The sequence below is a fragment of the Anas acuta genome, chromosome 2 (assembly GCF_963932015.1).
Source record: "Anas acuta chromosome 2, bAnaAcu1.1, whole genome shotgun sequence".
NCBI classification, from domain to species: domain Eukaryota; kingdom Metazoa; phylum Chordata; class Aves; order Anseriformes; family Anatidae; genus Anas; species Anas acuta.
Window position 1 is genome coordinate 103,091,953 of NC_088980.1, and position 25,057 is coordinate 103,117,009.

The window sequence follows — 25,057 nt, forward strand, 5'->3', positions numbered from 1 at the left end:
AATCCCTCCTTACTTACCATTCTTAACATTAGTTTGCATGCTTTTCTCAGACACAACTGACATGAAATAAAGGTAAATTACAAAAATAGCAAAAGGTGATACAAATGTCAGGAGTGTTTGTTTGTAATAATTCCATATTATAACACACTCAGAATTGGCTTGTCTTCTAGCTATGGATGCATGAAATCTGTATTTGATAAATACACTCGCTGAAATAGAAACTTCCTGCAAAATTAGAAAAAAACAAATGAAAAATGTATCTTCTTTCAATGGCATCATTTTTACTTATCACAGATCCCCTGATACAGGTTTGTAACAGTATTAATGATTAGTGTCACTCTTACAAGGCTTACTGTTACTGATATTATCAGAGAGATTATGCTTGAACCAGGTGGCAAAAGACAGACCAGTAAGATCTTTGCAATTTCTGGAATAGAAACAGTTCTATAGAGTCTTTTCCTAATTAAATTTGAGATGACATTTCTAAGTCAAGTGATATTCCTTGGAATATTCATGCCTCTATCAAGGAACCGGGTGCTATGAACAGTGAAATAGAATTACATTTAGAATGGAATAATTTGTTCATTGCTGCTGTGAATTAAAAGAATGTCTTCAAAGGTTAAATTAGTTAAAGTGATCCCAGTCATGCTATTAAGGCAACTTTCAGATACACTGGCAAAGGAGCATCTCATTAAAAGGACTCAGTCTCATTAAAGACTTCTGCTTTCTTGACTGGAAAACAGGGTGAAAGGAGTAAAAATGGACTCTAAACAACTGCAACACAAAATATTAAAGTTCAAAGACCTTTTTTCTCTACTTTGAAAAGCTGTGTCATGTCACATGCTTTTTCTTTCATCGAAAATTTCTTTTGACAAGACTTTGGTCCATCCTTTGTGCACAGTGTATGTACATACTCTTGGCCCCCATCCCTTTTCAGATCTTAACTGCATGTGTCCCCAGCTCTCATGGTCTCACCACAATAGTATGTGTGATTTAACGGGGCTGGTTCACACTATAGCTTCAGCCCAGCTTTAGCACAGCCTGTCGATCTCCTCAGCTATCTGAGTTGCCAGCATGGCCTCGTGGTTGACACAGACATCTCAGCTCAACTGTTGCTGAAATTAGCTAGACCTCACTGTGCATAAGTGTATCTAAATATGATGTGAAGCTTCTATAGCTACATCTCACCTCTAACACTGGGGAGGGGGTGTAAAGAATGCATGACCACCTGCAACTATTAAGCTTGCTGCTTTCAATCATCTTCCCAGAAGCTGTTTTTTAAGAATGCCACATTTTCTGCTGGTAGTGCTGGATAGATATTTTGACTGAAAGCAAGAGAAATTTGTGAGTTCCTCAGTTTCCATACTGTATATGAAGAATGTAGTGCAAATTTTAAAAGTTTAGGGCAAGTTCTGTAGTTCTTGCCTGCTGTTAGTGCAACTTCTGTAAACATTATGTCATGCTGTAAAGACGTTAGTTACTAAGCAAGGTTCTATAAACAGTGACCAATCGTGACAGGATTTAAGCCATAACAAGATGATCCTAAAATTGATGTATTTGCAACTGCATTGCAGTTCATTGTGCCTAAACTGCTTTATAAATATTAATTAAAGCAAAAACTCTGCTGATAAAGCAGCATATCTGAGTTCTGGAAAGATGTCATTGTACCATGCTGTTATAATTGTATTGCAATTTAATATAATTTAAATTGTATTATATAAATAATATAATGTAAGAGAATGTATAATATATATGCATGTATTAAAAATAAATAAACTAGATAATGTGATATGAATTGAATACAATTTTTGGATGGAGAGCTCATCAGCAATACGTTAGCTGTTCACCTGTCCATAAGTCCCCCACATTGTCATCCCCTCAAATGTAATTTTGTTAAGTTATTCATTAAAGACACTTTAAAGATTAGAAGCTCCCTTTTATACATAACAGAGAATACCATGAGGAGATACTGTATATGTAAATCTTTTAGATTTCCCATATTTGGGAGCAAACAGACAAAGCTTCACTGTTCTTCTTTTAATCTTTGTAATGGTCATACTAAAAGAGTCACATTTTTTAAATGCCACATGTTTCACATTTACAGTCTTTTAAGCAGTTAGGACCACAGGTGAGCCACAAATTTAGAAAACCCACAAAGCATGCATTCCTTTTCATATCCTTCCACATTCCACACGCACAGGCAAACACACAAGTAAAACAGTGGAGGAAAAAGAATGCACTTTTTTTATTTGATTGCAAATCAAAAACATTACAGCAGCTTTGTATTCTCACACGATATATCCATTGTTAAATTAGTGCAAAGACACAGGGCTTTGCAAAACAATTCTGTGATTCTGTAGCTGAAATTTGCAGGAAAAATAATAATAACAACAATAACAACAACAACAATGTTAACACTTTAAGCCAAAGAAGCAATAGTCAATATTCTTGCCAAATATTTTAACAGAGAATACTTCCATTTCAGTTTTGAAAATAGTGACTTGAGAGAAAAATTATCTTGATAGCTTTCTACCTGAGGGGAACTTTTGCTCAAAAAATTAAAAACAAGATGTAAAAACAAAATGAAGACTTCAGGAAAAAAATGTTGAGTTTGAGACGTCAAAGAGAAATTGATATTGTGACATTTCCTTATCTTTCTCAAAAAGAGTAAATGATAAACATAATATATTAAACAGCTGAAACTTGTAAAATGGACCATTGTGTTCTTGCTCTTCAGAACAAATTTGGATATTGCTATTTGATAGAAGGCTGTGAAAAATTATTGGTCCTTGATCCACTATTTAACCATAAAATAATAAATCTTCTAAAGAAGAAAAACTGCTTACTGAGTTATCTTTAGATAATCCTGAACTTAAGAAAATAAAGAAAAAAAAAAATAAAAAGAAATAGAAACTCCTTATCTTTTGAATTAGACTGACAAATAAATCATTAAATGTATTGTTTCCAATTCAAGCAACTTTTTTTTTGTCTTTCCCCACACCCTGTCATAGTAATTATAGTAACATAAAAAGAATCCACAAGAAAGTTCTGTTGCTGCAGAGCAACAGTTTCACACATAAATTTCAGATTATAAATCAACAAATTTACATTAAAGTTGTATCTAAAAGGTGTACATTATCATTTTAATTATCCATTATTTTTAATTAAACTATCTAAAGTATTAATTCTGTGAAGAATTATAATAGCAACTGTAACTGCATCAAGAAAATCTTGATTTCTTAGCTGTCATATTAATTTCCTAAATGTTTAATTTATCACCTTTTATCTCTTTCCCTCCCTTATTCTGCAACCAAGTAATAGTAGATTTTTTTCCCAAAGAGAAAAGACAGTAGTCACAAAACACCATTCAGACATGCTCTGCTGGAGACTGAAATGCCTTTGATGTCATATGACAGTTGACAGAAAAGTATTAAAAGAGATGCTTTATTTGCCAAATATCAATTCTAGTCTTCTACAGGCAACTGCCTGTGCTCCAATGATGCTCCAATGACATTTTCCACTAAGATGTATTAAAAAGCAAGTCCCTTGCTTTGGCTTATTAAACTGTTTGGATTGCATAGAGGGACAGGTTCTATTGATATTTTTATATTTCATTTTATTTTATTTTTACAATGAGCAAATCTTGTGACTGTACACCTTCAGTGATTCATCTTTTACTTCTAAGTTAAAAAGCAGGAGCTTTCCTCTATGAATCATAGAATCATAAAATCATAAAATCATAGACTGGCTCGGGTTGGAAGGGAGGTCATCTAGTTCCAACCCCTGCCATGGTCAGAGATGTCACCCACAAGATGAGGTTGCCCAGGGGCTCATCCAGCCTGGTCCTGAACACCTCCAGGGGTGGGGTATCCACAACTTCTCTGGGCAAAGCTGGGATCATTCAGAAATCTACAGAGGCTCCCTGTCTTTTGTGAGATCTATAATCTTTGACTACTTCTGGAAAGACTGCGTCTTTCCATTACTGAGATCAGAGGGCCATTATTTTTTCATCTGGGGGACTGTCTCTCTTTCTCAGTGTAGTTACTACCCATATATATATTTCACACATTGAATTGGCAGGCATCAGCTAATTCACCACTGTAATCCCCAAATTTAATTCATTAGCTAGATTTCCATCCATTCGTTTTGCACTCTAATATTCATTCTACCATGGTATCTTAAAATAATTGAATAATTACCCAGTTTTATTCCTGAAAGCTCATTTTTTCACTCCTTCCCAATGGTTGCTAAATATCTTCTTGCTTATGAAATTTCTCCTTGAAAACACTCACGCTGTAGTGCTATTATAAGAGCCACCTTCAAGTATAATAACTTGGAAACCAGAAATAATTTTACCACTGCAGAACAGAGCTTTGCATGACTTAATTTACAATGTCAAGAAACATCATGGTGCTCCAGTCTGCTGTGCCAAGTTCATTTCAGAATATAAAAAGCCTCCTTTTTAGTAATGCAGTTATGTGAAGAAAATAGCTGAGGTAGCATCACCTTGATAAAACATATTAGTATTTTGTGCTATAGTAGCACTTAATACATGTCCCTGTAATGTCCTTGCAACTAAGAGAAGTATACTCATGACTGCTATAAAATTATTTAATATCTTAACCCCACTGCAAATCTGATAAACATTGCATTCCAAAGAACATCCATCCATATTCAGTAACCCTATTTACAAAGTTAATTTAGAGATTTTTATGTGCTTACTACTGTGCATTTTCCTGTACAGAAAATATTCTTTCAATATTTTTCCATTATGCAAACAAGTGAAATTGCAACTCCAAACTGCACACAGGTGATTTGTTACTGGAGTGTCATTGTTGGAAAATTAACATGGAGTGGTCAAGTGAATTGTCTGAACTTTTCCATGGGAAATATATATATATATATATATATATTCCTCCTCTTCTCCTGTATTATTTCCTACAAGGAAGAGCCATTGACTTCTAACTCAGTGATTAAGGCTCGTTTGATCAGAGGCTCATGTTACCATGACAACACCAAGGGAGCAAACTCAGTTCTGTGAAAGACAACCAAGCCACCTCCTCACAGAAATCTAGCAGTGCCTCCAGCAGTCCTTCGCCATCCAAAGCACGTCCGTGCTTCTCTGATACTCCCATACACACTGCAAGGGCAGGCTGGTCCTTCCAGGCTCACAGGACTGCAAAATGAAAGAAATCTCTGGAAAATGGGATCCGAGGACTGAATGATATTTCATACTTCTCATATTCATACCTTGCACACATTAATTTCTCTCTGAACATTTTTTTTCTATGAGTCACTTTCCATTTGTATTTTGAAATGGGTGGTCAATGTGCTCACCAGCTCCTAATGACAAACATTTTATCATAATGTTTTAATTTGTAGCTTCTTCCTGAGGTCACTGTATCTGCTTTTCGTATCATATGCAAGAAAAGTGTGGATAGCAAAACTTAATATATACAAATGTATTATCAAGAAAAAGGTAACTGTCATCTCATTGTCCTAGAAACAAAGGTGGAAGATAACAATAGTAGCCTCCAGTCACATTTTAAAACTATTTTCCTAACCTCAGCTTGCAGCTGGAATAACACTGATTAGCTGCACTCTGTAACACAATAGACTCCCTGCAGCATGTTTTTGTTTAATTAAATAAAGAAAAATTAACAACTTAATAAAGAAATTTTTCAGTATAATATTTCCAGAGACAAAATTTCTAGTTTCGTTTGTTGAAATTAGGATCTTATTGTAAAGTAAAAAAAATAAAAAATAAATAGGCTACGTCTGGAGTGCTGTGTTCAGTGCTGAGTGCTGGGCTCCCCAGTACACAAGAGACAGACTCACTGGGGAGAGCCCAGCAAAGTGTCATGAAAATTATTAAGAGCTTGGAGCATCTCTCATACGAGGAAAGGCTGAGGGAGCGGGGATTCTTCAGCCTGGAGAAGAGAAAGCTCAGGGCGACCTTACAACCTTTTCAATGTGTATAAGTACCTGGGGGGTGGAAGAGGAGGGCAAAGAAGACGGGAGAAAGTTGTGTTTCAGTCAGTCATGATATGGTTGGTAGTTCTGCAATCAATGAAGCTTAACTTTTACTAACACTTGCAGTTTTCAAGGTGATTTGATAAGCATAATTAAACTTCAGGGCTTTACACATCAAATCACAGTATGGAACAAGAGATATCACCAATTCATAAAGATGCATATATCTGAAGAAATACTGAACTGTCTAGGGCGTTATAATCTGATCCAATGTAGAAATGTACAGGATCTCAGGAAGTCATTTGGGAAAGCTGCTAGGGAGCCACTTCTGATTCCTTTACAAATAGTTGATCTCCAGCTCAGATATCAGCATAATTTAAACTTGCTAGATTTGAACACAGTGGAGAATGAGTCACTCCCTTGTGTGAGCATTTTTTTGAAAAGAATATTAAAATCAGAGCTTTTCTTATAGCTGTGATCACAACAGAACACTTCTCTTCCGCATTTAAGTGTTGAAAAGAAGAAAAAGATCTGGTAAGAGACCATGTAATTACAGAAGATAAAGAGAGACAAAAGGTAGGGAATGAACAAAGAAAAATACAGGGGAAGGAAAGCAGACAAAAAAATATAATTAAAATGGAAAACCAAAAAAAAAGACATACAAGGGAGATTTAGAATATTTAGATATGAAAACAATGGATATTATAAATGATGCTACCAGCAAACTAAATTCATGAAGGATTCAGTCAGGGAAAAAAGTTATGAATAAGCCAATGCATCATTAAAAAGAAAATTTGAAGAAGAATCAAAAGAGGTGAGTAAGATTTAACTCTATGAACTACGGTAGATAACAGTCTTTGTGATTTCTCCATGTTGTCATCTGCAGTAGGGATCATTTGTTTGAACCTCTACTGTAGGATAAAGGTTGGAATGAGGACACAGGCCCCTGGCAGGTGTCCAGCAACACTAATAAATTTAGAGTATTGGTGCATAATCTTAAAAGTTGTTGAGATATACAGTTCTTTCTAATCCATCTGAGTTGAGCCCTCATCAGGTCACTAACTGAGCAGAAGAGCTTTTATGTGTGTAATGACTTTGAGTTTCCTGAGATGAGGGAGCTCCTGAGGGAGCTAGATCTCTTAGTAAGAGATCTAGTGCAGTGGAAGAGCTGGGAGCAGGGCCATCTGTTCCAGTAGTTAGTAGATGACTTTGCCATTTTCTGAAAGTGTATCCCAAGTTCTTGCATAACCCTATAGCAGAACAAATATATTGTTGATGTTCCTAGTACACTGAAGGTGATGTCATACAGGAGAGATTCAAATACCTCTGTGGATTGCTATTATTCTCTAATAGCAATCAAAGAAGAAAACTATCAGAAAACTGATTTTACTAAATTTGATCACACAAATGAATCTCTGTGTATAATGCCTGCTTCTACATTATGCAAGAATCCATCTGTGCTGAAAGACTGATGAGTTTAGTGGGCTATAGGTCACTTCTAAGAAAGAAAGAGACAAATCTGAAATGTGAATAAAAGCAATATGTATATGGAATTACATTTTATAGTTATAAAAACAACTAAACCAGAATAACAGTATAAGCAGAAAATGTGACCTCTGTACTAAGTACCAGTAGATAATCTGTTAGTATCTTGGAAAATTTTAGAATTTACTGCTTTCCCAGTCTTTCTGGAAAATGACAGCTTTAAGTTTCCCCATGCCCTTATGCTTTCTCTGAGTCTGCTTCTGTTTCAGGAAAAATGGTAGGCTTTGGAAAGCATAAGACTTTTCATTCTTCAACATGTTTCTTATCCCATCATACTTGCAAGAGAGTCAAAGAAAACAGATAATATTAAAACTGATATTTTCAATTGACAGAAAAAAAAAATAAAGTATTAGAAAATGCTAATGTTTAACCTTGACTTAAAGAACAGAAAGAATTATTACCATATTTTTTCCAAATTGTCACATGGATTAAAATAAACTTTTGTTTCCAGTAATAGTACTCATACCATTATACTTATGTTTATGAGCTTTGGAGTACATTTGCCCCACCTTTTAGATACTTCTTCTTGACATCCAAACAAATAGTATTCATGCTACATGTATGTAGTTATGAAGAACAAGTTCCATACATACTCACATAAAGTAATTCTCTACTTCTAGGCCTGTGCTTAGAATGCCAGATGTATGGACCTAAATTTTTAGAAATACTCAGCCTGTCCAGGACCTAAGATCACTTGAGGATGCTTTTATAATCCAGAAAGATCCAGTAGTAAATGCTGACACTGAGAAGGTTTCCAAAACTGGCTGCTGCAATGATGGTGAGCTGCTAGCAAGTACCTTTACTTCCTGGGGACCCATAGCCCCAGCACAGATGTCTACAACTTGTCAATCCCATTTATTCTATTGTTCCACCATTACCAGTAAAACAATACAACACAAATGTCCTAAAGTTGTGTAGCTCCCATGTCACAGAGCACAAAGCTCCACTTAAGTCCTGTAGATAATTGTTTACTCCAAAACAATTTCTCTGAAAATGTTCTTGTTTTGGAACAGTGCATTCCAATGATGTTCTATTTTCCAAGTTTTTGTGCACTAGTCTAATTGTAGCTAAAAGGCTCAACCACCTGTTATGCCTTCTGCACATTAGCAGTATTTATATGAGGAATTCATTCAGCTGTTTCTGTTTTAGTGGTTTGAAACTCAGCAGAAGACCTACATTGTCCCTGAAACACCACAAAGCAGGGCACTGGTGTTCATATGTATGTCCTCCTGGGCTGCTGTGTTTTTTAGCTGTGGTGCACCATTCAGCTCTTTTCACATAAATTCCTTAAAAAGGGGAAGAGAGACTTTAATAGACTTCCAGGCTGAGTTGATGGAGGAACTAGCTTAAAACAGCTGGAGTAAAATGCTGCTCCTTTTTTCTTAAATGTTCTAGTGATCAGAACAACAGTGATAATACTGAATGTATCATTACTAGTCTCAAAGCTGGTACACAACAAAGTGTATAGGTCAACTCAGTGACTCAAACCATTCATTTTCATACCATGAAAAACATTTTCAAATGAATGGTAGCATCCAGTTACATTTAGTCATTTTTCAAGGTTTTCTATACAACAGTGGCAACAAAATATTTCTTCAGTTCTTTGTTGTGTGCATTTTGTTGTGTTTTGTTTTTTTTTGTTGTTGTTTGTTTGTTTGTTTGTTTTTGTTTTTTAATTTTTCCCTTTTACTTGATGAGAAGAAAGGCTCATGCAGCAGCTAATATGCAAAACCACAACATCTCTGACAGACAGGGAAAAGAGAACAGTGTTTGAAAGTAGCAATGAAGACAGGAATAAATATTTCCTCAATAACATTTCCACTTACATTATCAAAAAGTGTTTAAGACCAGGTTGGATGGGGCTTTGAGCAACCTGGTCTAGTGGGAGGTGACCCTATTTGGAATTTGTGTTGGAATTCGATGATGTTTCAGGTCCCTTCCAGCCCAAACCATTCTGTATGCATACATGTACCAAAATCCCATTTACATCTGTAGAGAAGTGGGTCATACTTTTAGCATGCCAGTTTACACAGGATGAACTACGTGAAAGGTACATAACCATTGTCATGAAGAGCATGATTTAAACAATTTTTTCTTCCATTTAGAGTATTTTCCCTATTAGACTGGAGACAAATGACTAAGCATTCTTAAATACCCTTGCGTATTTTGGGGGAAAAATGTATAGAAAGCCCCATTCTCTGAGCACATTAGAGATAAATAGCTGGTAAAAGATTCTTTATTCAGATATGCCACTACAGGGAATCCTACATCCAAAAAGATGAGCATCTGTGCTACTTCTGCTAGCACCTGCATTTTCAGTTGAGAAAACACTGCATTATTTATATTTTATTTATTATATCACCAAATGCCTCAGGCTCTTTCCTCCCTGCATCTTTCCCATTGCCCTTTTTAAATCAAGAAACTCAATTGCTCCTTCTGTTAAGACTGAAAGATCATTTGTTACCTGAATTCATTTTATAAATGTGATTTTTTCTAGATGAAAAAGTTATGCTAATAGCCATTAACTATTTTAAGCACAAGTTGTTTTATTCAATTCTTTTTTTTCTTCTTTTTTCTTTTTTTATTCTTTTTTTTTTTCCTTTTTTTTCTCTAGTATAGTAATTTTAGTGAGCTCTGATTAAAACCATTACTATTAGGCTATTCCAAGTAAGCAGTTCAGATATTATAACATGCAGGGAAATCCTCTGCCTGATTTCTTTGTGGTAACAGATCACTCCATATTGTGCCCATTTTAGGGCACAATTTGACCTTCTGACAAACTGAATTAGGTTTTTCATAATGTGTTCATGAAACAAACCAAACCTTTCTGGGTATGAAAAGTCAGAAACTGTTGCAACTGTTGCCATATGGCACTGTGGTGTTTCAATCCTTTCTTTATCAATTTACTTGTAACATATGTATTGAATTTCAAAAACAATATGATTCAACATAGGACTTTGCAGGAAAGGACTATAATGAAGGTGATTTTTTAAACCAGTGATGTATACATGGGTGTGTTCATGTATAAAGAAAGAATATATAAGAATTTTAAATAATTAAAACTATGAGGGTTCTTGATGTGCAAATCTCCATACTGTCAAGGCTCAAACATTCAAAGTTAAGCAAATGTCCTTAGCAACAATAGCAAACATACTGCAATTTTAACCCTTTGGAAAATCTCATATAATGATTATCTTATTTTTTCTTTTTAATTAGGGATTAATGCTTAAAGTTTTATAATACGTTTGCATGGAACTGGGGCTGAGTCCAAGGCACAGTCTATCACCCTAACTCAAATTACTTTCAGCACAATTTCTTAAAATTTGTAGGGTATCATAAATTGACATGGGAGGAGATTGGCATAACCTTTGACAGCAGTGCATGACCATTCAGAATAGGAGGATAAACTAGATGTGAGATCTTAGCAGCACACTTTCTGTCACTGTTTGGTGATGTGTGATTTTCTGCTGGCTTTTAGTAGCTCTTGCCTCCCTCTAGAGTCTTTAGTCTTACACTTACTTCTCTCAGAAAAACTAATTCTTTTTTCTTTCTTTAAAAGTGGACATTAAATATTTAGAAAAAAAATCTTTGTGAAGAAAATATACTGAAAATGTACACCAGTGACTGCCCAATAGACTACAGGTCTCTTGCCACTTCCTCATCCTTGACATCAACACAGCTACTTGAAGCAGGCCTACATGTACTTAGGTATTGTGCAGGCTTGACCAAAAGTTAACATTGACCTGATTGGTCAGGACTGGATAGTACATACTGTATCCAAAGAATGACCAGGGAAGGGCTATACTAACTGAAGATGTCCTTTTAGAAACTATTACTAAGAGTTTTTACATTGGACTGGCAAATTTCAAGTTCCTTTCATTTTCCAAAGAGAAAATGCATCTGCATTCCCCTGGAGATGAATTAAATTTTAGAGTAGGAATAAAGCCCTCCAGGTGGGACAACTACAATTATCTTACTCATATATATAAGCATATTCTAATGAAAAGCCATGACTGTTTAATAATATTTAATAGTTTGCATTTAACACCAATCTTTTTGTCATTTCTGAAAGATCCGACTCTTGATAGTGTAAAGGTCAGCATACTTATATCCTCACAATTTTATACCATATAATATGCTAAGTTGATTGCTCCGTAAAATCACCAATTAACTTTGCTTTTTTACAAAGGACAGGAGATTTCTGTTCATAGTCCTTACATTAGGTACTGCACAGCTGAAAGTAAAACATGAAGAGTGGTTCTCAAGTACTCTTCTGTTGCCGATGTGTGTGCAGATTTTTTCCAAGCAGCAAGAGGGTAGATCACTATGACTTGAAACTCGTTCAATTCTATCTCACTCAGACTTCTGAATGAGAAAGAAATACAGTATTGTACCTTGTAGTAAAAGCAAAACTGAGAATTTATAAACTGCAGTATATATCTAGCATGCTAGATTGTCCTTATTCCCTCCCTACAATCAGCTTTTTTAAAACCTTCTTATTCCAAACATTTTTTTGTTTATTTTATATATACTTTTATACAAGACTTTCACAATTTATTTAGTTTCATTGTGAGTTCTCAGGGACAGGGTCTATTCACATCTCTTCTCCAAAGGATTCCAAACACATTCTTCTCATGTAACAAAAAGCAGAATTCCAGCTGTCTGCCTGTCCTGGAATGAGAGGTAATTGGAATATCTTCTTGCATTATTATTCTGTTCTGCAAATTTTCATTTACATATTTTAAAAGCAAGCTTGAACTGAGAATCTAGATCTGTCTGTGACTCCAATGTTTTTCTACACACCTGAATCTCAAGAACAAACATGAAACTTCTAAATTTCCAAAATTTAATTTATAACTAGATATTGGAGACCAAGTTCAAAATTTATATTTTCTAGGTTTAGATTCAATGAGTCTCTCTGTTGTTGTCATACTGGGTGACAGATTTATTTTTTGTAATTATTGGTAAGAGAGTCCTTTAATACCATTTGAAATTTGTCTAATCAGTAATTCATTAAATGAAATCCACTTATATATTTGCAGAGATAGAGAGAATAACAATAATATATAAAGGAAACAGTGCACATGAAAAATTAAGATTTAGGATAATTTTTATTAAAGACATGGAAGTACTAGTGGAAGGTCCACCCAAGAGGGACTGTAGCAACAGTCCTTACAAAGAGAGCAACTAGTTAGTCTGCATTCAGATTTAGCACAGCTGACCATGAAAACTTGCAGGGCAAGTAAATGAAAAATGTTTCTTCTTAACACCAGCATCACCAGCATGATCTTTGCCAAGACATCTCTTGTAGAAATTAAATTTGTCATTTATTAGCAATGGAAAACACAGCCTGGTTTCTTGTTGGAAGAAAGGGCTAGTGAACACAGAAGTGCAGCAGCCTGATAGCCCAAAGCAGAAGCCAATGATCGCAGCAGGCAGACTGAACATTGATATAGAAAGTAAAGAACAGGAAAAAAAATGCAAAGGAAAAGTCAGTCTTGTATCAAAACATGTTTCCTGATTCAGAAATTCTTGGGAAATAGATTACTTTCACTCAAGTTTTTTGCTTGAAGATACTCAAATTCTCATTTGCCATTTTTATACTCAAGTAATGGGGAATAAGTACTTACAGACTGAGACACATCTCATTAGCAACCTCTAAAAGTTATCCTGTGTCTCCTGAATGTATATAGGTTTGAATCAGTGCTGATGTTTCCTGACAGTCCCTAGTACAGGCAGTTCTCATATCCTTCCACCAGACAGCACAGCATTAGCAGGCATTCCACACATGGACTTGTTGCAAGAGATGTGCTGCTTTTCCTATCCTTAACTAGTTCACTTTGCTATATTCAGCTTGAGACTACCTTTCATAGTTTCAAAATTAAGACCACTATATTTCTTCATTTCTGAAGCATAATTTAACTATTTTACTGTCAAAGTATAAATCATGTTCTTGTAGTTGAAATCAAGAATTCAAATTCTCATTATTTCATGTAGGTAATTTCATTTATTTTTTTTTTAACAAAGATCAAAACTGGCATTTACTGTGAAGTGAGCAATTATAATGCATTGCAAATGTCTGCATCAGCAAGTGTGAATAGTTTTTTATTCCTATATGGATAACAGCATTGAGACAAGAGTTCCTTTACTCTGACTATCTCTGCTGCAGTTAGACAGGATAGCTACCAGACACTGGAGTGGAGCTGCTTCCCTAGTGATTTGAATTCCTCACTATAATGTTCTGCAAAGTGAGGAGGTTTTTGAAAACCCACATGGTGCTCAGAGATCTCTCATGTTGAGACCTTGCTGAAGAATCAAGCTAGGACATCGGATTGTTACCTGAGTTATAACAAACTCATATCTGCCTGTGTTAAACCTTTCCAAAAGAAGTCGAAAGCTCCTCTTAACCACCTGAGGATAAATGATGTGGATCAGAGATGACTCATTGTGAAAACAGGCTCAAGACCCAGGCTTTCTTCAGAGTATAGACACGTGCCCTTGTATTTATTTCAATGCATCTTTGTGACTGTAAGTGTACCCTTTTTTTTTATTTATTTCTTCAGATAACTATTGATCCTCAGCAAGCATGTGCACTGCTCTCTTTCCAAGTGATTTACGTGGTTCTGCCATTCACAAACACCCACTCATCTCTGTAGGATGCCAGTCTTTTTACCTTCTGCTGGTTTCAATTCAAAACCTCAGCTGATTAAACTTCATATGTTCCTCCTACTGTAAGATTTACCAGTAGGATTCATTTTGTTTCCTTCTTTCTTTCATCAATTCTCTCACTTTTTCTGAGTTGAAAAATGTTAATAATATTTAATCAGCCAGGAAATACCTATCCATCTAGATACCATTATTTGGCATAGCAGCTACTGAAATAACCCATACTGTACTGGAAATAGTCTACCTTATTTTTTTTTCATGCAGTATACTTTTTCTGTGAGTTATAGGACTAAAAGTTACTCACAGAATAATTAATATTTTTATATTTATAGGCCATGCAGGTTACAAACAACAGGCCAAATCCTTACCTCTTCTACTTTGTTTCACTTTGGCAATATTCTCAGTATGATTAGTCATTTTTACAACAGAATGTCAGATCTTGAGATCCTTATTCTTTCAGGTGAATTCACCTTTTCAGGTGAATACTAGCTGAAATCCACCAATAGAATAGAGACCAAAAGATTGATTACATCTGATCCTGACTGCAGTCTCTAGCTTGATGTGTTTCATCTTTAGCACTGGCAGGTTTGCTCTTCAAGCAAAGATATTTGAGCTGATATTCTGAAACAAAATTGTGGAGCCTGTGTCTTCTTTCCACAGAGCGCAGGCCTGGTGGCATCCTATCATCTTCATATTCCCCATGAATCTGAGTTGGGTTCCTGAGTGGATATAAGCAGGTTATAGGGCTATAAGTTTTCAAATATCAAATGCAATCCCGTGATACTATGTGTGATAACACTAAAATCCCTCTCATAGGTGTAATGACTATTTCTTTGTGTTCTTGTGATCCTTAGCAGTAAGATCAACCTAATGAGTCCATATAGAAAAGGTGCATGCTTGGCTTTTTCTAGTGGATGCATTACCTATAGGCAGAAAAGATTACATCTTTTGATCAGGCAAAATTCATTTATTATTCCTTGATATTTTTTCAGTTTTAGCATTTGAGATTTTGAGGTCAGAAAACAGAGCCAAAACAGTCACACACAATAATTTTTATATTCTCCTCTATATACCAGAAATTAGATCCACAGTTTCCTCAGCCCTCCTGCTTCTCCACATCTTCACCAGATGATGGTCTTATAATGCCTAGAGATTGCCCATACAGGCTGGGTTTGTGGCCTATAAGGTAAATAGATAATTTTGTGGAACGTAAAATGAACTAACAGAGTGACAGAGGTCTGTGCAAAGGTTTACAGAACTAAGGTTTGAAAGAAGGACCAGTATGGATAGATAATATTGATGGGATATTTATAATTACATGATAATTATTTATCAAGTAAGCGTAAAGAAACAGAACCCACTTTTTTTTTTTTTTTTTTTGTAAATACCTGGTGGATAAAAATGCAGTCCCTAGGTTGCTGAATTGTTTAATTTTGTTTAATTTATTTATATAAAACATCTGAGAAGGTAGCTCTCTATCTTTAAAATCCATTGAATATGAAAATCCTATTTTAGCTACTCAAAATGTTGAATTAATTCAGCAAGCATAAATACCTGCTAGTGAAGTTCACCTTGCTCTAATTCTACCTCCAACAAAGGCTCTGTTAATGAGAATTTTCTATTTAGTAATGTGTTTCCCCGCAGGATCTCTAATTAAAGACTGTACATATGTTTTCTCCTACTGAGTAAACTGCAGTATTGATAGCTACTCTTGCCACACAGATACATCTAACAAACATGCCAAAAAATAATGTGTTTTTCAAAACAACAAATTCTACCCAGGCAGCAGCTAATTGGAATTTAGGAAAAGATTATCAGCTTGTGAGGGCTAATTCATAAAAATTAATATAAAAAGAATGATACAAAGCCATTTGGAGTTCAGAGATAAACAACTGTGAGGGACAGTACCCTTTGGGTACAATATGTTAATTTTAATTTTACATTCTTTTTGTGCCAAGAGATACACAGACTTTTGCTAGATACATGGAATGTATTAAATGGGAAGAACTAGATTCCAGTTTTCAGCAGTTTCCATTATCACCTTCATGAAGGAAAGCATGGTTTGTAAACAACATAGATTTATTTTTTCTTACACTGTACTTCTTCCCTTGTTTGAGAAATATCCAAGGCCAAATTACCCGGCAGCACAGACTAGCTGTTGTGGCAACCATAGCCTGTGCCCAAGTGTGTCCAATAGTTTGTGGCCACATGTATGTGTCCAACAGAATGACTATACAAGTTTCTGGTGATTGTTTCTCTTCCTCTACATTGCTGTTGACAGGTAGTATGTAAGAGTTACGGGTTTTACTGGAGTCCAAAGTATGCCTTAAACAGAAGTAGAACAGTGTTTGTATAATACTCATGTATTATTCTTAAAAGAAGCAAATAAAGTACTCTGGCCCTGCTCATGAAGTACTGTGTAAGTGAAGACCCAGGGACGAAGTGCAGGCTGTTACCCAGAAAAAGGTTTATCTCCAAGTCATACTTTTCCAATAGCATGCTGAGTTTGGGAAGGTTCTTCCGAAACTTATTAAACCTGTAAAAGGTTATTCTTCTTTGCTGAATATATCATGAAGGTCTTTTCTAAATAACAGTAAGTGATTCTTTTTTCAAATTTGACAGCTAAGAAAAGCATATGATTTTAAAACATTGAATCTCTTTTCTGCAACTCAGGGGGTTCTAGTACAGTGCGAACAGTTTTGAATACAAATGTGCAATAAACTGCCAATTATGAAAAGAATCCAATTAGCTTGTTCTTGAACACTGAATATTTGCTTTGCATGCACGTTCTTTATTATGCATTTGAAGAATAAGAAAAAGGTAATTGTGGAGATCACAGGAGGGAGGATTTTTTTCTTGCTTTCAAAAGCAAAGCAGATCCAAAAGCTTTGGGATACATTTGGCTCACAGTGATGGGGGTGGGGGAAAGAATGAAAAAGAGAAAGATAGCAGGAAAACAGTGCTATTATTAGAAATGTCTGAAAGGGCCTCTGGTTTTGATTTAGGTTTAGGATTAAGTTTATATTAGAATCCAAGTTATTGCTGCTAATTGGTGGACGTGAAGAATTGGGAACAAAGCTAGGGTCCTGATTCAGATGTTTAAATTAATGTTTGTTTGTTCTTTGCCTAGATGTGATCCTTGTTAGATGAAAATTACAATATTATGAAAAGCTAGTTTGAATATTCCCTTTTGTTGATGCATGGCTTTGCACAGGAACATTATAAAACTTTTCCTCTTACAGTTTACCTGCATCATTCCTGTTCTCATCAGTTTCTTACCTAAGACCCACCTCTTTTTTAACACAATGCATTGAATAGCTTTCTATCAATGTTGCCTATTTCCTTTCCTCTATTATTTAGGTTTGTTTGAGAGGTCTTTCAGTGCATCTGGACTTAATGTGCATTCTGAAATCTACTGTAGGTATTTGGAGTAGCTTATGAGTAGTTCATGAAAAAGAGCAGTTACATTACTTATTTGCATGCCTGGACCGTTGGTACTACTGTATCTGTCAATCCAATACTTTGTTGGGGAAATAGGAACTGTTTACTTTATTTACCAGTGCTACTACACAAGCAACCACTAAAAACTCAATAGTGCTTACACACACACACACACACACACAAAAAAAAAAAAAAGAGAGAGACAGAGAGAGAAACCACTGCTCTTAATGTCTGACAACTTCAGTGGGAGAAAAGGGATATGTTGTTTATCCCAACTTCATATATACCTGTGTATTTTTATCTAAGTGAAGCCACAAATATTCTATCATCTCTGTTTTCAGCAAGACTTCTATGTCAAAACAATTTGGTTTTCTGGTTCCAGATGGACTAGCTAAGCTCACTAAATTCTTTTAAGAGGTAATTAAGTTAGCATTAGGAGTATTAGGAGCTGCATATAATACTGCGGTTACTCAGCTTCTATAAAATATTCATAGCAAGGAACTGACAATTTTTGATTTAATAGTATAGGGGCCAAACTTCCAAACTGAGCTCTAAAATTAGTGTCGGTAAATTTTAGTGCCTGCCTGCCTGCCTCTCTTTTCCAAACAGGAAAAAGCACACATGGTAGGAGAACTAAGCTGAATTCTGCTCTACACCTGGATAAATCCATTTAACTCTGAATGATTCATTCTGATGCATGTCAATGTAGCTTTTGACCTGTGAAGCTGAGGAGTGAAAGGGAAGCATGCCCTGCTGTTAAAAGCAAGCTGTATCTGCCAGAGACAGACTCCTTGTTGCTTACCATCCTTGCGTGCAAATTAGGATGGTCATTTCTAACACAGTCCACACAGCCTGCAGAGCTGCACAGCAGCTGATTCAAAACTACAATGATATAGTGTTTTAGAATGAGGCAAAAGGCAACAAGATCAAAACTCACAAACAGAAGCCACACTGAATAAATTATACTCCTGAAAAATAAACTTAACTTGTTGCTTGACAGGTGAGTATGAAAATAAAATTGCCTCGTAGATCTGTCCAGTAACAGGACAGATAGGAATGCCATGCTGCTGTGTTCTCCAGATCCTGATGGATTACTCAAAACTAGACCAGATACGCAGATTGAAGCATCTCTTGTATTATTCTGTAGGTGCATTAATAAATGCAGAGGGACAGGATTCCACCTTAGAGGTTAAGTTAGTGCCAGTGCAAATGGAGGTCTCCCTGGAGCCTTCTCTTCTCCAGGCTGAACAGCTCCAACTCCCTCAGCCCGTCTTCATAGGAGAGGTGCTCCAGCCCTCTAAGCATCTTCGTGGCCCTCCACTGGATGTGCTCTAACAGGTTCATGTCTTCCTTATTCTTCAGGCACTAGAGCTGAACACAGGCTGAACACAGCTGAACCCCATCTGGGGTCTCACAAGAGTGGAGCAGAGACAGAGAATCACCTCTCTGAACCTGCTATCCACATATCTTTTGATGCAGTCCAGGATACAGTTGACTTTCTGAGCTGAAAGTGCACACTGCTGGCTCCAGTTCAGTTTTTCATTCACCAAAATCCCCCAAGTTATTCTCCACAGGGCTGCTCTCTATAAATTCTTTTCTCAGCTTGTATTCATGTTATTCATGTTTGGGACTGCCCCAAGCCATATACAGGACCTTGCACTGGTCTTGTTGAACTTCATGAGATTCTCATGGGCCCACCTCCTGAGACTGTTCATGTCCCTCTGGATGGCATCCTTTCTTTCCTGTGTGCCAACTGCACTACTCTGCTTGTGTCATCTGCAAACTTGCTGAGGGAATATATCATATCAGAACATAAAATGTCACTCTGTAGACAGGACTGGATCATGGAGATGAAGAAGTACTTACCCTCAGGCTGAGGAAGATTACAGCAGTAATGACAACGGGGTGCTGCAAGGCACCCAAAAAAATATTCAGTTTCTATTCATTGTGTAGGCATCTTTATGGCCATCACTGTAAAGACAGACACCATCTCTATCTCTAAGGAGTAGACAAAACTTAAAAAAAATATGTTCCTTTTGAACAGGAATGAATTCTACAGGACTGCAGAACTCCTTTTGATGTCCAAGTAACAACACTGTATTAATTTCTCACTAAAAGGAAAATACTAGAAGAGGGAAAACCTCCCATGTCAAGGAAATTAGGAGATCTACTGCAAGCCTATATCTCCAAAATGCTTTTCCTGCTTCTGTCTCCAGGACATTCAGAATATTGCAGAGTAGCCCCAAGACCTCCATTTTCTGAATTAATGCTAAATCCTCGTGAGATGTTGTTGTGGTTAAACCCAGACGGCAGCTAAACACCACACAGCCATTCACTCACCCTCCCCCCTCCCTCTCTAGGATGGGGGAGAGAAACGGGAAAGTGAAGGCTGTGAGTTGAGATAAAGACGGTTTATTAAGACAGGAAAATAATAACGATAGTAATAATAACAATAATGTCATCGATGTACTTCAGGTGTTCAGGAGCTTCCCCTTGCTTCAATGCAGACTGGATCAGTCCATGGCAAATAGTAGGGCTGTGTTTTCACCCCTGGAACAGCCAATTCCGACTCCCATCCAAGAGAAAGCAAACTGTGGCCTGCACTCTGCTGCTAGAGGGATGGAGAAAAATGCATTAGTGATATCAATTGTGGTGTACCACTGATGATAATAGTACTAATAATAATAATGTGTACAAAACAAGTGATGCACAATGCAATTGCTCACCACCCACTGACCAGCCTAATCCCGAGCAGTCTGCCCCCACCCCCACCCCGGCTAGCCACCCCTATATATTGTTTAGCATGACGTCAGATGGTATGGAATACCACTTCAACTAGTTTGGGTCAGCTGTTCTGGGTCTGTCCCCTCCCAGCTCTTGCTGCACCCCTACCCTGCCCGTTGGCAGGACAGAGCAAGAAGCTGAGACATCCTTGGCTTGGTGGAAGCACTGCTCTGCAACAATTAAAACATCGGGGTGTTATCAGCACTCTTTTCATCCTAAGCCAAAACACAGCATTCTACCAGCTACTAGGAAGAAAATTAACTCTGTCCTAACCAAAACCAGGACATGTGTTTTATCATGCTCATGCTACTTCCCTTCAGGTGTTTTTAGGGGAGAGTTTCTGAAGTGAAATCTTTAAAGGTTGCAGAAGATTAAACTTTTAAAGGTTTCCGTTTGTCCAGGATACAGTTGATACAATTAATCACTACTGAAGAAAAATTACCATATATAAAAATTTCCCTGCTCAAATGAAAGATTGCACCAAAGATTAATAGTAGCCTTTCTAGTCCCGTGTTCTTTGAAATGTATGGGGAGGACAGAAACATGTGAAAGCAGCCTTAGGACTAGCAGCTTCAAAACAATGACTTTCAGCAAAGATGTATACTGAATATAATTGCTGTTATCTATGTATATTTCACATTTTTACACTTCTAATCTTTTGGGTGTTTTTTGGGCAGAACTGAATTCCATTCCACACTGCAACTTAAATACCCCCCATGTAATGACATTCAATTCCTAGTAGTTTTCTTATTTGATTGCAATTAGCACAGACAAATTAATGCAAACAGGAGTGCTTTTAACAATAGAAGTAGGCTTTGTATAATACACCACCTGAGAAGATAGTAATGTGCAATTACACACAGAGAAAAATGTAATTTATTTGGAATAAATATCTGAGGTGTAAGATTAATCCTGTCAAAAAAAAAAAAAAAAAAAGATTGTCAACTAAATTGTACCTTTTATGTGCTGCTGCCTTGAGACTGATATTTTATATTAAATAATAATAATAATAATAACAAAAATAAAACAAACACACAGTGTTGCTCAAATGACAAGAACTGCAAAATCCAGAGTGCCACAATTTCAGTGCTCACAACTGAGACAGGGCTCTTGAAATCTGGCACTTAAACTGTAAAGGCTTGGGAAGGTTTGAGGACTTTAGACCTGGACCAGTGCTTGCCAGGCACTGACCCTTGTTACAGTGTTAAAAATGTTAATTAATTATGTTAATTAATTGTGGGGCATACCCTGACAATCGATGTTAGAATCAGAGGACAGTTCTGCAACTACTTCATTTACTTGTGTACACACAGACCAACAGACTTAGAGAAGACAGAAGAATGAAGCACTTGGGGAAGGGACTTAATTGACACCATGTGGTAAATCCTGAATGGGGATTCAAGCCACAACATATTCTGAGCTCAAATCAATTAGGGTGTAGTAAGGGTCCCGCATGAGCCCCCAACACAGAGCACAAAACCTTCCAGCTCGTATTAGTCAGTTCTGCAACTACTTCATTTACTTGTGTACACACAGACCAACAGACTTAGAGAAGACAGAAGAATGAAGCACTTGGGGAAGGGACTTAATTGACACCATGTGGTAAATCCTGAATGGGGATTCAAGCCACAACATATTCTGAGCTCAAATCAATTAGGGTGTAGTAAGGGTCCCGCATGAGCCCCCAACACAGAGCACAAAACCTTCCAGCTCGTATTAGTCAGGGCAGTAGGCAGTCTTGCCTGGCTGCCAGATCTCACTCAGCCACCCTCTCACTCCCGTTCCTCTAAAGGATAGGGCTCCTTCCACATCTCTGCCTCTGGTCTTGCTATCTGCAGGGCTGTTTCTCTCAGTTTTTCCCCTTTTCATCTTTTTGCTTAGGCTTTCCAGTGGCAGTGTAGGGTGCAACAGGTGTTAACATCAGTACAATCTATTAGTGCACAGTGGTTGATTTAAAAGACTAGTTTTTTTACCTTGTTTTGTCACAGTACAACAAATCATTCTCGAGATGTATAATTATTATTAATAATGCCATTAGTGTTAGGAATCTCCTGGGCTAGCTGCCACTGTTTGAGCAAATACTGAATAAACATTAGCATGTCCTATTGTGCATTTCCAGGGTTTCCTACCAGCCTCAAATCTATTAGCAGAAAATACAAAGCTTGAGTCAGTCCAGAAGATTACCTTTAATCCTTGCAAAAAATCTCCCTGAGAAATACTGAGCATCTGTAACATTTTTAACGAGAGAAAATGGGATAACTTGGTCTACAATTGAGATTAGATGGAAAAGTAGAATACGTTTGCTTTCGATGCAATGAAAAAATACTTCACTTCAAGCTTCTTTATTAAAATATTACAATACTGTACAGACATAAAAACTTAGGACTAAATAAGGTTTAATCCTTATTAAAGCTTTATTTCAGTTTTTAAATGAAATAAGCTAGTAGAAATAATGCTATATAAAAATAAGTAAAAAATATATTTAGCAAATGTTTTCAGAGAAATAAGAATAGCATTTGGTATTATCTGTAGATAAAAATGAATGCTCAATTTAAAAGTAGCTTTTTAAGAAAGAAAAGAAAGAATGAAAATGATGCTTTAGGCTTTTCTATTACACTGTTTTAAATTGATTTATGAAAAAATGGACAAGAGGAATTAGTAAACTTTTTTAAGAGAGATTTTCTTTTAAAAGTATGTCTTGAAACAGGAGGATATTACACAAACTGATCATCAGACTCACGCTTAACATTATAGCTTGGTAAATATGATTTTGCCATTACTAATAAAGACCTACATGTCTCTTAGTGACTTGATGGCTGCAAGGTCTTAGGACTTGTCTAGGCTAGTTTTGGACCTGACAAAGTTAAATTTGTTTAGATGTGATAGCGATTGTCTACCAGACAAGTAACCCTTGCCTGAATTTATTTTAACTTAGGTTTAATCCACAGCAATAAAAAGCAGAGATTGTGTGATTGTAACTAAGATTATAGAAGACAAGGTGGTGGGGGAGGGTGCAAGCAGATACCAGACAGCAGGAGGTACCAGACAGCAAACACTAATCACAGTGGTCACTACAGGATGGCACCTTGTGAATTAGTAGCAACTGGTTCTAGAGAAAAGAAGGAGATCAGAAAACAGATTAACTGGGAACCAGTGAAAATAGAGAGCATGTAGGTGCCAGGGTTAAGAAAAAAATAAAATAAAATATTATTTTTTCTTAAGAGTAGAGTTGAGACTGAGAATAAAGAAAATCAATCCAGGAATATCACATTTATCCCTGAGATGTCATGATGCTGCTAGCTCTTGGTAAAACATCCTTCCTGATCTTCCTGGGGAAGGCTGAAGCATACACCTTGGGACCCAGAGCAACATTGGAAGGCAAGCATGACTTCAGCCAAATTGAAGGGAATGGTGTTAGGAAGTTTCGGAATAACATTTTATGGTGTATTACTATTGATACCTTTCTGGTTTAATTTGGATTTTAAGTTTTAGTAACATTGTAACTATTTTGATGATAACTCTGTATTCTATCTTGATTACACTGTTAAGATAGTAGTTACAATAACATAATATCTCAGCTCCACGTACTAGTTTTAATCATTTTTTCCCCTGCCCTGTTTGAAAATGGGGAGATCATTGTGCTGATGTGATTTCTGTTCCTGTTCCTACTACATATTGGTGCAACTTTTTTGTAAAAATTGTATGAACGTATGAAGATTTTCAGTGTAACAGTATCAAGATGGACTTGATATTGAATATATAAGATTACTAAAAACTGCTTTTGAAAAGTTACAGGGGCTGTGAAACTGACAGAGAAACATGAGAAATATATACGATAAAAAGCTCTCAAAAAAAAAAAAGAGATAATTTAGCTTCCACCATTTTCCAATAAAGCAGTAGAAGATATAACTGGAAAATTATGTCCAACCTCAATCACTTGGTGATTCTGTAATGTGCATAAACATCAAAGTGATAATCAGATCATGTTCATTAAAAGAAATAATGATGGAAATTCTTTATCACTGTTAATTGTGTATTTCTAGAAACAAAGGCCAGCGAATATGTGATTGACAGGGCAAACTGTTCTTATAAGAAATACCTGAAATAATATAACACAACAGCCATGATTTCCCTATTTTATCACAGAGCTGATGACTGAGCTTAGCCCACAGAATCTCAAAACCAGTAAACAATGACACATATTGATTCACTCTATCTAAAAACATTATATTTATATTGCTCTTCTACAAGATCTGCCAAATGGACTGAACTGTAGTTCAGAACTGCACACATATCCTGATGCTTCAGTGAATCAGTGAATCATTTAACTGGAAATGTCTCAGAGAGTATAGATAAAGTGAGTTTGATTTAACATTTTAGCCAGTGAAAAAAAAGGGGGGGAACACAGCAAATTAAATGAAAAATACATAAATAGATAAATAAATAAATAAGAATTGAAACCAGTGCTTACATTCAGCCTATTTCAGTTTGAAAACATGAAGGGAAAACAAACGAGTACGAGAAGCTTTCCTGTACCCCATCACATTATGCAAAGATCACATGCAGTCATAATCTTTGTACTCCTATGGCCAATCCAGAAATTTCTGAAGTTAGGTGGAGTCCCTGCAGCGGACAGAGTCAGTCTCTG